The sequence below is a fragment of the Balaenoptera musculus genome, chromosome 13 (genome assembly GCF_009873245.2).
Source record: "Balaenoptera musculus isolate JJ_BM4_2016_0621 chromosome 13, mBalMus1.pri.v3, whole genome shotgun sequence".
Classification (NCBI taxonomy): domain Eukaryota; kingdom Metazoa; phylum Chordata; class Mammalia; order Artiodactyla; family Balaenopteridae; genus Balaenoptera; species Balaenoptera musculus.
Genome location: NC_045797.1, coordinates 23,701,788 through 23,716,975, shown reverse-complemented (window position 1 = coordinate 23,716,975; position 15,188 = coordinate 23,701,788).

The window sequence follows — 15,188 nt, the reverse complement described above, 5'->3', positions numbered from 1 at the left end:
ACCCTTTAGTGCAGAATATGAAATATGAGAATGGTGTAGAATCATTGCAATTTTATTTCCCCAATGAGAAAAATAGCAACCTGTACGATCTTTTCTTAATTGAAATATAGTTTATTTACAAAATTATATTAGTTTCAGATGTACAACCTAGTGATACATATTTTAATAGACTATACTCCTTTTAAAATTATTAATAAAATACTGGCTATATACCCTGTGCTGTACAATATATCCTTGTATCTTATATACATTATACATAGTAATTTGTGCCTCTTAATCCTCTACACCTATCTTGCCCTTCCCCCTCCCTCTCCCCACTGGTAATCACTACTTTGTTCTCTATATCTGTGAGTCTGTTTCTGCTTTGTTGTATTCATTCATTTTATTTTTTAGATTCACTTAAAGGGAATAACATACAGTTTTTGTCTTTCTCTGTCTGACATTTCATTAAGCATAGTAACTTCTAAGTCCATTCATGGTGTTACAAATGACAGATTTCATTCTTCTTTAATGGCTGAGTAATATTTCACTGTATATATCTTCTCTACCCATTCATCTGTTTATGGATACTTACATTATTTCCATATCTTGACTCTTGTAAATTACACTGCTGTGAACATTGTGGTACATGTATCTTTTCAATTTAGTGGTTTCCTTTACTTTGGATATACACCCAGGGTGGTATTGTTCAACAAAAAGGTACTTATATTTTTAGTTTTTGAGAAACCTCCATAACGTTTTCTACAGTGGCTGCACCAATTTTCATTCCCACCAACAGTGTATTAAGATTCCCTTTTCTCTACTTCCTTGCCAGCAATTGTTATTAGTGGTCTTTTTGATGATAGCTATTATGACAAGTGTGAGGTGATATCTGCTGGGGTTTTGATTTGCATTTCTCTAATGATTAGCAATTTGAACATATTTTCATGTGCCTGTTAGCCATCTGCATATCTTCTTTGGAAAAAATGTCTATTCATGTCTTCTGCCCCACTTTTTAATTTTTTTTTTTTTTTTTTTTGCTATTGAGTTGTATGAGCTGTTTATATATTTGGGTATTAACAGTTTATTGCTCATATCACTGGGAAATATTTTCTCCCATTTTGTAGTTTGTCATTTTGTTTTGTTGATGATTTCCTTTGCTATGAAAAAGCTGTTAAATTTCATTAGGTCTCATTTGTTTATTTTTGTTTTTATTTCTTTTTCATTCAGAGACTGATCCAAAAAATAATGCTACAATTTATGTCAAAGAGTGTTCTGTCTATGTTTTCTTCTAGCAGTTTTATGGTTTCCAGTCTTACACATAAGTCTTTATTTCATTTTGAGTTTATCTTTTTATATGGTGTAAGAAAATGTTCTAATTTCATTCTTTTACACGTAGCTGTCCAGTTTTCCCAGCCCCACATGTTGAAGAGACTGTCTTTTCTCCATTGTATATTCTTGCCACCTTTGTCATAGATTAATTTTATGGTACGTACATAGGTTTATTTCTGGGCTTCTCTTTCTATTGCATTGATCTAGTGTGTGTTTTTTTGCCAGTATCATACTGTATTGATTATTGTAGCTTTGTAGTATAGTGTGAAGCCAGAGAGCATGATACCTCCAGCTTTGTTCTTTTTTCTCAAGTTTGCTTTGGCTATTTCTGTTCTTTTTTGCTTCATATACATTTAGGATTATTTGTTCTAGTTCTGTGAAAAATATTTTGGGTATTTGCATAGGAAATGCATTAAATGCATACATGCTTTGGGTAGTATGGATATTTTAACAATATTAATTCTTCCAATCAATGAACATGACATATCTTTAAATTTATTTGTATCATCTTCAATTTCCATTATCAGTGTCTTATAGTTTACACAGTAGAGTTCTTTCACCCACTAGCCGCCCTTCTGTGACTAGGTTTTCCAATACTATTTTAAATAGAAGTGGTGAAGATGGGCATCATTATCATGTTCCTGATTTTAGAGGAAAACTTTCAGCTTTCACCATTGAGTCTGATAGAAGCTGTGACTGTGTATAAATGTTCTATATTATGTTGAGATATGTTCCCTCTTTGATGAGAGTTTTTATCGTGAATGGATGTTAAAATTTGTTAAATGGTTTTTCTGTGCCTAATGAGATAATCATGTGATTTTTTCCCTTCTTTTTGTTAATGTGGTGTATCACATTGATGTATTTCTGATATCAAATTATTCTTGCATTCCTAGGATAATCCCACTTGATCATGGTGTATAATATTATATATATATATATATATATATATATATATATATATATATATATATATATATTTTAATTTGTTTACTAATATTTATTGAGATTTTTACATCTGTATTCAAAAGAGATATTGACCTGTAATCTTTTTTTTTTGTAGTATATTTGTCTGGTTGGTATCATGGAAATGGTGTGTAAAGTCTCCTACTATTATTGTATTGTCAATTTCTCCTTTATGTCTGTTAGTATTTGCTTTATATATTTAAATGCTCCAGTTTTGGCTGAATATATGTTAACAAGTGTAATATCCTCTTCTTGTATTGATCCCTTTATCATTATATAATGCCCTTCTTTGTCTTTTGTTAAAGACTTTGTTTTAAAGTCTAATTTCTTTGGTATGAGTGTTGCTACCCAGTTTTCTTGCTGTTTCCATTTGCATGAAATATCTTTTTCCATCTCCTCACTTTGTCTTTGTTTGTCTTTAACTCTGAAGTGAGTCTCTTATAAACGGCATATAGAGTTTTTTTTTGATTGTTTGTTTTGTTTTTTTTAATCCAATGAGCCATCTTATATCTTTTGATTGGAGCATTTAGTCTGTTGACATTTAAAGTGATTATTGATAGGTATGTACTTATTGCCATTTTGTTACTTGTATTCTGATGATTGTTTATGTAGTTCTTCTCTGTTCTTCTTTTAGGCTCTTCCTTTGTGGTTTGATGATTTTCTTTAGTGGTATGCTTGTGTTCATTTTCGTCTAGTTTTTGTGTACCTAATATAGGTTTTTGATTTATGGTTACCATTTGTTCATATATCTTGACCTATAACTGTATCTACTTGTTTTAAACTGGTTTTCATTTAAGTTCAAACACATTCTAAAAGACCTCCATTTTTTTACTCTCCTCCCCAACGTTTTGTGTTTTTGATATTATATTTCACATCTTCATCTTTATCCCTTTATTTTTTATTGAACTTATAGTTGCTTTTAAAATTTTGTGTTTTATAATCTTTGTGTTAGCTTAACTGGTTGATTCACAGCCTTTACTATATATTTGCCTCTTTAGTGGGATTCTTCCTTTTTAATAGATTCTTACTTTTTGATGTAGCATTTTATTTTCCACATAGAGAAACCCCTTAACATTTATTTTAAGATAGGTTCAGTATTGATGAACTCTTTTAGTTTTTGCTCCTCTGAGAAGTTTTTTTTTTTAAATCTCTTTGAATTTTAAATAATAATCTTCCTGTGTAGATTATTCTAGGTTCCTGATTTTTCCTTTTCAGCACTTTAAACATATTATGTCACTCACTTAGGCCTGCAAAATTTATGTAGAAAAATCAGCTTATAGCTTTATGGGTGTACCTGTATGTGATTCTCTGCTTTTCTTTTGCTGCCTTTAGAAGGCTCTATAATTAACTTTTGCCAAGAGGGTGTCTATGGGTGTGGGCTCTGTTCACAATTTTTCTGTTCCTCTGAAGTCTTCCCTAAGGTTATCCTAAGTCAAGTGAATCAGGAAAGTAAATGAATTAGTGAGAATTAAGAAGCTTTTGTGGAAGAGAGCAGAGTGGAAAGATGTGAGTTCACCTTTTCTTACAGAAACACCAAAACCACAACTAACTACTGAACAACCATTAAAAAACAAAACAAAACAAAAAAAAACCCTGGAACCTACCAAAAAGATACCCTACATCCAAAAACAAAGAAGAAGCTACAATGAGATGGTAGGAGGGGTGTAATCACAATAAAAATCAAACCCCATACACACCGGTGTGGGTGACCCACAAACTGAAAAATAACTATACCACAGAAGTTCTCCCACAGGAATGAAAGTTCTGACCCCCGTGTCAGGCTCCACAGTCTGGCGGGTCTGGCGGGTCTGGCAACTGGAGGAGAAACCCCCAGAGAATCTGGCTTTGAAGGCCAGAGGGCTTTGACTGCAGGAATTCCACAGGACTGGAGGAAACGGAAACTCTACTCTTGGAGGGCAAACACAGGGCCTTGTGCACACCAAGAACCAGGGAAAAAATGGTGACCTCAAAAGAGCCTGAGCCAGACCTACCTGCTAGTATTGGAGGGTCTCGTGTTGAGGTGGGGGACATCAGTGGCTCACTCTGGGGACAAGGACACTGCCAGCAGTAGTTCTGGAGAATAATCATTGGCGTGAGCCATCTTGGAGGTCACCATTTTCTCACCAAGACCTAGCCCCCCCCAACAGCCTGTAGGCTCCAGTGCTGGGACACCTCAGGCCAAACAACCAATAGGGTGGGAACATAGTCCCACCCATTAGCAGGCAAGCTGCTTAAAGTTTTCTGAGCATCATACTCAAAGGTGAAAAGCTGAAAGCATTTCCTGTAAAATCAGGAACAAAACAAGGATGTCCACTCTCACTGCTTTTATTCAACATAATTTTGGACGTCCTAGCCACAGCAATCAGAGCAGGAAAGAAATAGAGGAAATCCAAATTGAAAAGAAGTAAAACTGTCACTGTTTGCAGATGACATGATACTATACATAGAAAATCCTAAAGATGCCACCAGAAAACTACTAGAGCTCATCAATGAATTTGGTAAAATTGCAGGATACAAAATAAATACACAGAAATCTGTTGCATTTCTATACACTAACAACCAAAGATCAGAAAGAGAAATTAAAGAAACAATCTCATTTACCAATGCATAAAAATGAATACAATACCTAGGAATAAACCTACCTAAGGAGGCCAAAGACCTGTACTACAAAAACTATAAGATGCTGATGGAAGAAATCAAAGATGACACAAACAGATGGAAAGATATACCTATCATGTTCTTGGATTGAAAGAATCAATATAGTCAAAATGACTGTAGCACCCAAGGCAATCTACAGATTCAATGCAATCCCTATCAAACTACCAATGGAATTTTTTTACAGAACTAGAACAAAAAGTCTTAAAATTTGTATGGAGACACAAAAGACCCTGAATAGCCAAAGCAAACTTGAGATAGAAAAAAAGGAGCTGGAGGAATCAGATTTCTTGACTTCAAACTATAATACAAAGCTACAGTAATCAAGACAGTATGGTACTGGCACAAAAACATAAATACAGATCAATGGAACAGGATAGAAAGTCCAGAGGTAAACCCACAAACCTATAGTCACCTGTTCTATGACAAAGTAGGCCAGAATATACAATGGAGAAAAGACATTCTCTTCAATAAGTGGTGCTGGGAAAACTGAACAGCTACATGTAAAAGAATGGCATTAGAACATTCTTGAACACCATACATAAAAATAAACTCAAAATGTATTAAAGACCTAAATGTAAGACAAATACTATAAAACTCTTAGAGGAAAACATAGTCAGAACACTTTTTCACATCGCAGTAAAATATCTTTTATGATCCATCTCCTAGAGTAATGGAAAAAACACAAAAGTAAAGAAATGGGACCTAATTAAACTCAAAAGCTTTGGCACAGCAAAGGAAACCATAAACAAAATGAAAAGACAATTCACAGAATGGGAGAAAATACTTGCAAATGATGCCGACAAGGGATTAATCTCCAAAATTTACAAACAGCTAATGAAGCTCAATATCAAAAAAAACCAAAAAACAAAAAACACAGCCCAGTCAAAAAATGGGCAGAAGACCTAAATAGACATTTCTCCAGAGAAGACATACAGATATCCAAGAGATACATGAAAAGATGCTCAACATCACTAATTATTAGAGAAATGCAAATGAAAACTGCAATGCATTATCACCTCACACCAGTCAGAATGGCCATCATTAAAATGTCTACAAACAATAAATGCTGGAGAAAGTGTGGAGAAAAGGGAACCTTCCTACACTGTTAGTGGGAATGTAAATTGGTACAGCCACTATGGAGAACAATATGGAGGTTCCTTAAGAAACTAAAATTGAATTACCATGTGATTCAGCAATCCCACTCCTGGACATATATCTGGAGAAAAGCATGGTTCAAAAGGATACATGCACCACAATGTTCATAGCAGTGCTGTTCACAATAACCAAGACATGGATGCAACCTAAATGTTGACAGAAGAATGGATAAAAAAGATGTGGTACATGTATACAATGGAATATTACTCAGCCATAAAAAATGAACAAAATAATGCCTTTTGCAGCAACATGGATGGACCTGGAGATTATCATACTAGATGAAGTAAGTAAGACAGAGAAAAACGAATATCATACAATATCACTTTTATGCTGAATCTAAAAAAATTATACAAATGAACTTATTTAGAAAACTGAAGCAGACTCACAGACTTAGAGAATAAACTTATAGTTACTGGGGGGAAGGGTTGTGGGGAGATAGATTAAGAGGTTGGGGTTGACATATACACAATGCTATATTTAAGACAGATAACCAACAAGGACTTTCTGTATAGCACAGGGAACTCTGCTCAATATTCTGTAATAACCCAAATGGGAAATTGATTTGAAAAAGAATAGATACATGTATATGTATTACTGAATCACTTTGCTGTACACCTGAAACTATCACAACATTGTTAATCAACTGTATTCCAATATAAAATAAAAATTAAAAAAAAAACAACTTTTGCTATTTTAATTATGATACGTTTTGGTGTGGATATCTTTGGGTTTATCTTGTTTGGGACCATCTGTGCTTCCTGTAATTGGATATCTGTTTCCTTTTTTTAGGTTTTGGAAGTTTTCAGCCATAATTTCTCAAAAATAATTTGACCCCTTTCCCTCTCTCTTCTCCTTCTGGGAGAATGCTGGTACTTTTGATGTTGTCCTAGAAGTCCCTTAAATTGTTCCCTCCACCTTTTCTTTAATTTGTTTTTCTTGTTTGTTTTGTTTTGATTGCATGATTTCCACTATTCTATCTTCCTGACCTCTTATGTGTTCTTCTGTATCACTTTGCTGTTCATTCCTTCTAGTGGGTACTTCATTTGAGTTATTGTATTCTTCAATACTGACTGGTTCTATTTTCTGTTTCTTTCTTAAAATTCTCACTGTCTTCATCTATTCTTTTCCCTAATTCACTTAGCATTTTTATTAATAGTGCTTTGAACACTTTATCTGATAAATTACATTTTTTTCTGTTTCATTAGTTGTTTTTTAGGGGGTTTTTTGTTCTTTCATTTGAAATAAATTCCTCTGTTCTCTCATTTTGCTTAACTTTCTCTGTCTTCATGAAATTAGGTGAAACTGTTAACTGTTCTAGTCTTGAAGTCGTCTCCTTATATGGGCACATCCCTGTATCTTCTGAGTGTGCTCAGTGGCTTAGGTGGGAGAGCTGGAGTCATGCTTTTCCCCAGGGTGCACTAGAAGCTCTCAACTTGGTAGGAGGTGCAGCTGGAGTTAGAGGGGCTTGAACCAGAGGCAGGTGTGAGCTGAGGCTTCTCCTCTCCTCAGTGGCCAATATCACCCTATTGGGGGTGGGGTCAGGTCCCAAGCTGCTGGAGCAGAAGCCCTGTGTGTCAGGTTCATTCTGGCTGTTTGCTATAAGTGAGTGCTTTACCCCTCCCAACACTGGCACCATTGCACCAAGGGAAGCTATACTGGAGCAAGAGGGGCCAGAACACACACTGGGCATGGGTCAGGGTATGGGCTGTTGTGGCCCCAGCACCAGAGTCTCAGACTACTCCTGACTCTCTGCCTCCATAGGCTCCAACAAGACTGCCCATGCCCCCTTTATATCCTGTTCTGGGACCAAGCTGGCTCTGTCCCTCACAACTGTTCAATCCCCTCAGTGTGACACCCCTCACCCTACGGCGGAGCTGCATCCTGGAGCAAGAGGGGCTGGAGCATGTGCTTGGCTCAGGCTGGGGTACATGCCATGACAGTCTCAGAAAACTGACCAGGGTCCTGGGAAGTTTAAATCTGCTACCTCCACCTTGTTTTGGGAATAAGCAAGTGTGTGTATGCTCTTCACAAGCAGAGTCTAAGTTTCTTTCAGCCCTGCTGTCAGTCCTACAAGTTTTCAAATCAGCTAAAGAAGACTCATCCTCCTGGTGTTGCACCCTAGAGCTGGGGCACCCAATACGTGGTTTGTACTACTTACTTCTCAAGGAGGATCTCAAAACACATGTAATTCTCCTCCTCTTCTGTGTCCCCTCCCAGTGGGTGCTTGTTCTAACCTGATGGTTTATCTCCTCTTCCTACTCAATTCTGTGTGGATCTTTCTTACAGCTTTGGTTGTATGAGTCTTTCTGCCAGTCTCCAGTTTGTTTTCAGTGATAAGTGCTCCACATGCACTTATTTTTTGATGTGTTTTTTTGATGTGTTTTTGGGGGCTGGGAGCTCTGCATCCTCCTACTCTGGCATCTTGGTCTCCCCACAATGTGTGCAATCTTGATGGGAACTCCAGGTGGAAGTTGTTGAGGCAAGGCATGTATTCTTCCCACTAAGTAAAAGCTTTTCTGTATTTGTTGGGTTAGCTAAAACTAGATAGGGCCAAGCATCCTCTACTAACTCATACAGTTGATAATGTAAGTGGTCTCCTGTGGTAAATTGAATTAGTGTTCATCCATAATTAGTGCTTCTCAATTCAATTCCCTTCCCAAGGAGAAGATTATATATTCTCAAACTGCTGAAATTTGGTCTTGCCATGTGTCTTGCTTTAGGCCAGTGATTTTCAACCAGGAGCAATTCTGTCACCAAAGAGACCATATGTCAATATCTGAAGACATTTTTGGTTGTCACAATTAAGGGAGGGGTTATTACTGATTCTGAATAGATAGAAGCCAGGGATGTTGTTTAAAATTCTGAAATGTACAGGACAACTCTTTATAACAAATAATTATCCAGCTCAAAATATCAGTAGTGCCAATGTTGAGAAACCCTGATTTAAACAATAAAATGTGAAAATAAATGATGTTTTTTCCTTCCAGGAAGAAGATTTGAGTGTAATTTCATTAGTTATTATATCCCCTGATAATATCTCAGAGACAAGCTGCTCCATCAGCCTGGCTCCTATAGTAAAAACAACATGGAACCGTAACCAATTATGAAGGGTCTGAGCTTTTACTCTACTTGCAAACATACAATTTCATCCTCCCACTGTTTTAGAATAGAAGGTATGAGACACTTGAGTCAGAGAAAAAAATTATTATTACTCACAGTACAGGTAAGCAGCATGAGCATCATGTTTCATGTCAGTTTAACTTGTCCCCAAGTTCCCCTTGGGAGTGACATGGAGGTGGTCAGGTTGAAGAGCACATGCATGGTAACCTCGAGTTAGGAAACCCAAATCTTTTATAATTGATTGAAACAAACATGGAGGGCATTTTTCCTGGAGGGATAAATTAACTCTATTATACTGGGCATTAAACAAGCACTTCTTTTGCTTCAGAGGGAGATACTTTCTCTATCTTCCAAGGCTGTTCAACATACAAACTACTCTGAAAAGATAGTCCAGAGTGATGTCCAACAATGTTTCTGCTCAAAGACAGTGGTGTGAGAGCACCATGGAAGACTGTCTTCCAAAAAGAGTAGGACCTCAGCAAAGCTGCACTGAACCTATAGCATGATCTAGAAATAAACTTGTAAGGTAAGCAGCTGTGATCTGGGCCACTCACTATGTTTGCTGGAAATCGTATGACTTCTTACTCTTGATCCATTTACCAAATTGTCACCAGCTAACTAATTCCAACAAATTAATGATCCTTCTACAGCCCAAACTTATAATAGTTGCAGTCAGTCTTCAACAGGAAAATGAAGGAAGAAGATCTACAAAGAGGATCCCCTAACACTCTCTTGATATATATTTGTGTCAAGCTATAAAGTCTCAACTGCCTGGATGACAACTAACTTGTAAATCACTTACAAATTACTTGAATTAATGAGTATAAAATTAATATTTGAGCAATTGATACATTGTAAATATTTTACAAGGGATTTATTTGCTATTCATCATAATTGTATGTATTCTGTTACATGATAAATCATTTCAAAAGACTAGTGTGTCTTGTGAATGATTTATAAATATTTGCAAAAATTTGTCTCATACATTGGCACATAAATAATTTGTCTTTTACATGTTACCACATACTTATGATCTTCTGTTTACCATAAATATTTGAATTTCTGAAAATGCATTTAATGCTACTGAGCTCCAAAATGATCTTTTGTAGCTTGCTGTGACTGAGAAGAATAGAAATAGCTTTGTGGGGGTTTATTTGTTTGTTTTAATTTTAACAATTACATATATATTTATGCCTCTAAGTGTTTAGAGGTTGTGACTATTAATGGCGAGATTGCTAATTTTTAACAATAACAAAGAGTTTATAAAATTAATAAACATCAATTTTCAAATTAACATTTTTGGAGACCTACATTCTTTATCAAGAAATGTTCCTGTTTCAAAATTCACTTCTGAAATCCTCTTTAGAGTAGTCTTCTTCATAAACTTGAACTTTTTCTGTGTTTAGTTTATAAACCTACCAAATTTATTTAAAAAGAAAATTCCCAAATTTCTCTAGTTTCCTCTCCATGTGCTATTTCTGTCACTTACAAATAACTTATTTCCTTATTACAACATTCACTCTTGAACACACTAAACCTGTGTTCCCCATCAGTCTTCCATCAGAAATAGTTTTTTTAAATGATAACAAAATTTCTCATATATATATGTATATATATATACATATATATGTATATGTATATATATATGAGTATTTTCTAACTGGAAAAGTAACAGATTCACCATAGAATTTTACACAGTACAGAAAAATAAAAATAAGCAAATCTTTGCCATTAGAAATATATTCCATTGTTACTTTGATGAATATCCTACATTCTGTAGTCTTTCTGTTTTTTGTAAGTATAAATGTATATATTCTTACACAAATTTGCAGATGACACCAAATTTTATATTTATTTGCAGGCTATGAAGATGGTCTTTGAGGACATATACTGATTCAGAAACTGGGAATCTAGCAAATCTAGCTGAGGAAACTAGCAAATCTTAGACAGTGTATTTTGAGCATTTTTAGCTGTGATCTATATTAAGAAATATGTTTTTCATTGTGATCAATTACACACACATTTATACACACATTTTTAAAAAGTGTCATAAAACAATTCCCATTGTAACGACATCACTTTTAATATTTTCTACTCTATTTTCTATTTTAAAGTAACAAACAGTTTCATTAGTAGGTCGTGGACAGTGGGTCACAAATTAGTAGTTTAGAAAACAATAATCTATGAGATGATTTATTTCCAGATCTGATATAGACTCCTAAGTACTAATTCTGTTATCTTTGGGAGCTCATGGCTTCATTCAGTTTATCTGTTATAGCAGTCTCCAGACCTCTGTGACCACCTGGAGTGAATTACCACTGATTCAATCTCTGTTCCAGAGCAGAGTTTCCCAGTATTTGTTTCAGTTTTAATCAGTTTATGTCCTGACCTTACTAATCCATAGGTGTTTTAACAAATCAAAACACTATATCTCAACAGTAGTACTACTGATGTTTTGGGTTGAATAATTTTGTTATGGAGGGCTGTCTTCTACATAGGATGTTTAGTAACATTCTTTTTTTTTTTAATTTTTATTGGAGTATAGTTGATTTAAAATGTTGTGTTCATTTCTGTGGTATAGCAATATGAATCAGTTATACGTATACATATATCAACTCTTTTTTTAGATTCTTTTCCCATATAGGTCATTTCAGAGTATTGAGTAGAGTTCCCTATGCTATACAGTAGGTCCTTATCAGTTATCTATTTTATATATAGTAGTGTATATATGTCAACCCTAACCTTTTAATTTATCCCTACTCCCCTGCTTTCCCCCTTGGTAACCATAAGTTTGTTTTTTACATCTGTGACTCTATTTCTGTTTTGAAAATAAGTTCATTTGTACCATTATTTTTTTTTAGATTCTACATATAAGCTATATCATATGATATATGTGTTTCCCTGTCTGACTTACTTCAGTCAGTATGACAGTCTCTAGGTCCATCCATGTTGCTGCAAATGGCATTATTTCATTCTTTTTTATGGCTAAGTAATATTCCATTGTATATATGTACCACATCTTCTTTATCCATTCCTCTGTTGATGGACATTTAGGTTGTTTCCATGTCCTGGCTGCCCTAAATAGTGCTGCAATGAATATTGGGGTGCCTGTATCTTTTTGAATTGTGGTCTTCTCTGGATATATGCCCAGGAGTGGGATTGCTGCATCATATAGTAACTCTATTTTTAGTTTTTAAAGGAACCTCCATACTGTTTTCCATACTGGTTGTACCAGTTTACATTTCCACAAACAGTGTATGAGGGTTCCCTTTTCTCCACACCATTTCCAGCATTTATGTTTGTAGATTTTTTGATGATGGTCATTCTGACCAGTGTGAGGTGATACAGGTTCTGCCTGTTTCCCTCTAAGAGTTTTAAAGTGCCTTACATTTAGGTCTTTAATTCATTATGAGTTTATTTTTGTATATGGCATAAGAAAATATTCTACTTTCATTCTTTTACATGTAGCTGTCCAGTTTTCCCAGCACTACTTATTGAAGAGACTGTCTTTTCTCCATTGTATATTCTTGCCTACTTTGTCATAGAATAGGTGACCATAGGCACATGGGTTTATCTCTGGACCTTCTATCCTGTTGCATTGATCTATATTTCTGTTATTGTGCTAGTACCATACTGTTTTGATGACTGCAGCTTCATAGTATAGTCTGAAGTCAGGGAGCCTGATTCCTCCAGCCTCATTTTGCTTTCTCAAGATTGGTTTGGCTATTCAGAGTCTTTTCTGTTTCCATACAAATTGTAAATTTTTTTGCTCTAATTCTATGAAAAATGCTATTGAGGGACTTCCCTGGTGGTGCAGTGGTTAAGAATCTGCATGCCAATGCAGGGGACACAGGTTCGAGCCCTGGTCTGGGAAGATCCCACATGCCACAGAGCAACTAAGCTCGTGCACCACAACTACTGAGCCCACACGCCTAGAGCAGGTGCTCCACAACAGGAGAAGCCAGCACAATGAGAAGCCCACGCACAGCAACACAACTAGAGAAAGACTGCACACAGCAACGAAGACCCAACACAGACAAAAATAAATAAATAAATAAATTAAAAAAAAAATGCTATTTATAATTTGATAAGGATTGCATTGAATCTATAGTTTGCTTTGGGTAGTATAGTCATTTTGACAATATTGATTCTTACAATCCAAGAACATGGTATATCTCTCCAACCGTTTGTGTCATATTTGATTTCTTTCATCAGTATCATATAGTTTTTGAGTATAGTTTTTTGTCTCCTTAGGTAGGTCTATTCCTAGGTATTTTATCCTTTTGGATGAGATGGTAAATGGGATTTTTTCCTTGATTACTCTTTCTGATCTTTCATTGTTAGTGTATAGGAATGCAAGTGATTTCTGTGTATTAATTTTGTATCTTGCAACTTTTCCAAATTAACTGATGAGGTCTAGTAGTTTTCTGGTAGCATCTTTAGGGTCTTCTATGTATAGTATCATGTCATCTGCAAACAGTGACAGGTTTACTTCTTCTTTTCCAATTTGGATTCCTTTTATTTCTTTTTCTTCTCTGATTGCCATACCTAAGACTTCCAAAACTATGTTGAATAAAACTGGGAGACTGGACATCCTTGTCTTGTTTCTGATCTTAGAGGAAATCCTTTCAGTGTTTCACCATTGAGAATGATGTTAGGTTTGTCGTATATGGCTTTTATTATGTTGAGGTAGGTTCCCTGTATCCCCACTTTCTGGAGAGTTTTGACCATAAATTGGTGTTGAATTTTCTCAAAAGCTTTTTCTGCACCTATTGAGATGATCATATGGTTTTTATTCTTCAATTTGTTAATGTGGTGCATCACAGTGATTGATTTAAGTGTATTGAAGAATACTTACATCCCTGGGTTAAATCCCACTTGATCATGGTGTATGATCCTTTTAGTGTGTTGTTGGATTCTGTTTTCTAGTATTTTGTTGAGGATTTTTGCATCTATGTTATCAGTGATATTGGACTGTAATTTTCTTTCTTTTTTTTTTTTTTTGTCATATTGTTGTCTGGTTTTGGTATCAGGGTGATACAGTCAGCCTTCATCTCCCCAGGAGACACTTCAAGACCCCTAGGTAGGTTTAGCCCAGGTTCCTATGGAGGTACTGCCTTGTGGTTGTTCCCAGTGCATGTGAGACCTTGTGTACATCCTCAAAGAGTGGAGTCTCCATTTCCCCAAGCCCTGTGGAACTCCTGCACTTAAGCCCCACTGACCATCAAGGCTAAGTGCTCTGGGGGTTCTTCTTCCTGATGCCAGACCCCCAGACTGTCTTGGAGGGCTATTTTTATTTGGGAATGTCCCTGTGTAGCCTGAGTGGGTTTAATGCTTTTTGGTGTGCGTGCTCTTTTTGTTATAGATATCTGCCACCTCTTTCCTCAGTGTATGCTAGCCACTATCCCCTTGCTAGGAGGTGTGACTGATGTTGTGGTGACTAGAACCTGCCCTGGATCTTGAGCAGGTTCTCCCCTTGGCTCTGTTGGTGTCACTGCCCTGTCAGGAGCAGGGTCTGCTCCCTAGTTGTTGGAGCAGAGGCCCCCAGATCTGTTTCTTAGCTGTGTTTCTGATCTGCAGTGTGAGGTAGGTGGAATTGGAGCATTCCTACTGGGAGAGAAGCCACTGAGTGTCCCTCCTTTGGAGCCGTTTACCTGTGGGTGTGCTCTGTTGTGTCACCTTTTACCCATTTTGTGAGCTCTCAGATTACACTGTTGTTGGCACTGCTCTCAGCCCCACCTTAATCATGGAGATGTTGGCAATTGGCCCTGGTGGTTCTCAGGCATTGTTTTCCCCAGGCCACCAGCTCAGATTCACTGAAGTCAGGTCCTGGAATTGCAGTAATCATGGATCTTGGATCTGGACATGCTATGGGCTCTATGGGGGCAGCTCAGATTCTGGCCTGGCCCTACCCCTGTGTGTACTTGCCCACAAAGTCTACAGCTGCTTAAGTTAGACCCATCTTGGCTGCAGGAGCACTT